We start from the raw sequence: 1,643 nt of genomic DNA on the forward strand, positions 1-1,643 counted from the left end.
GGGGGGACACAATCCACAGCCCTCTATTGGTGTACAAATGCTCTCGAAATTGAGCCAAAACTAATATGAGGCGTAACAGTCAGTTACTGTAGTTATGTATCTTCCAAGTTACACTATTTTTGTACAAAATAGTGTTTCTGCAGCTCAGCAAGGAAACACAAAAAGGGGCTTTTCAATTTAAAGAAATGTAATTTGGAAGATACACACGGAATTAAATTTGTAAAAAACAAAAACAAACTTTCAATCCATATCTCGATTTACTACTGGGTCATGTGTCTGTTTTGTTTTTCATTCTTCTGAATGAAAAAGAAAATGGAATAATGACAAAAAGGGATTTGCACAAACCAAAATTGGACTGTTACTTAACTTTGGTTTTCTCGTTTTCTTTTTATTTAGACAACAAGCACTGAAAAAGCTGCTCCGTTCTTGGTTTCAAACTAAAAAAAACTAGTGTGGCATTTCCATTTATTCTTTCATTGGGCCAAAAAGAAGAAAGCAAACTATGAAAACACACACACGGACCATTTCGTCAATCAACACCTAAGAAATAGATCTTTTAGCAGCCAGTTTGGAGCAGGAACGATTTACAGGGACCAATAACACTTTCAGTGTGTAAATGGGCATGCTAGTGTTGTGTGAAGATAAACTTGAACAAAAACGTGAACCTGTCCTTTCACGTAAATTGCAAACTCTGACAGCAGGCTTTTCCTCTCGTTAGTCCGTTTCCCAGCTTCTCGGGCTGCCTGATCTCAGACCTCACTTACCTGTCACTGCTATCACACTCATTATGATGAGTCATTGTAAATCTGGACCATACCTGCATCACTCAAGTCTCAGCAAAAAAGACTTTCCCCTGATAAATGAATGTGTGTAGTTACGTGCATAATAATGTTTGATAATGATGTGGCTGAAATCTATAATGTAATAATAATATAATGAAAACGATACACTAATTTGGTGCTTGATGAGTGTACGATGAAAAAGAATGACATAAGCTAACATAAAATTTTTGCTTTTTAAAAACAAATAAGAATTGACTTTGTTTTATACAATAAATTGCATTAATCCTCATGTTTATAGTTCATGATGTACAATAATTGGTGTTTTTAATCCTGAAGAAGGGACGCTGCTGTACACAGTAGCTGGTGAGGGAACGATGACATAAGCCCTGCACTGATGTATGAGTCATGGGAGATTTTACTTCCCTCTTAATGATGTTTAAGAATGTAAAATGTATTATCTCATCAATAATAAATATAACTCAGCATCAAACGATTGATTGTTCTGATAATGTATTGGCTCTGTCTTCACTGTGTAATTATGTTTTTGTGATGAGCTTCTTTAGTGTAATCACAAACCGCAGAAAGCTCCAGTGTGAGTTGTTCTGATTTGAAGTGGATACAGTCCGGGACGTCCTCCACTCGCTCTTCGATCCCCGTGACCTTTTTAGCAGCCGGTTGAAATCCTCGCCACAGTTCACTTCTCACTTTTTTTATCCGCTCTCACCTTTTTTCACTCTCTCTTGTCGACAGGTTTATGTTGCATGTCTGAGTCATTCTTTTTTTTGTGGCAGAATTGTTCCCATTATCGTGTTCAGACGTTGTTTTTTATTATCCTCTGAACACACACACACACACACACAC

General features: G+C 36.9%; 2 long non-coding RNA genes across 2 annotated transcripts in view; one reads left to right on the plus strand and one right to left on the minus strand.

Annotated features, from left to right (window-relative positions):
- LOC116706400 (uncharacterized) overlaps positions 1–403 on the plus strand; it is a 583-nt gene extending 180 nt beyond the window's left edge. The window contains exons 1-2 of the long non-coding RNA XR_004336222.1: positions 1–121; positions 153–403. The exon at positions 1–121 is cut by the window's left edge and continues 180 nt beyond it. This is a non-coding gene — a long non-coding RNA (uncharacterized LOC116706400). The remainder of the gene's footprint in view (positions 122–152) is intronic.
- Positions 59–511, minus strand: LOC116706401 (uncharacterized). Its single transcript, XR_004336223.1, has 2 exons — positions 439–511; positions 59–406 (listed from the first exon to the last, which is right to left on the minus strand). It is a non-coding gene; the product is annotated as an uncharacterized LOC116706401 (long non-coding RNA).
- Between the last annotated feature and the right edge of the window lie 1,132 nt (positions 512–1,643).

This window comes from Etheostoma spectabile, chromosome 18, assembly GCF_008692095.1.
Source record: "Etheostoma spectabile isolate EspeVRDwgs_2016 chromosome 18, UIUC_Espe_1.0, whole genome shotgun sequence".
NCBI lineage: Eukaryota > Metazoa > Chordata > Actinopteri > Perciformes > Percidae > Etheostoma > Etheostoma spectabile.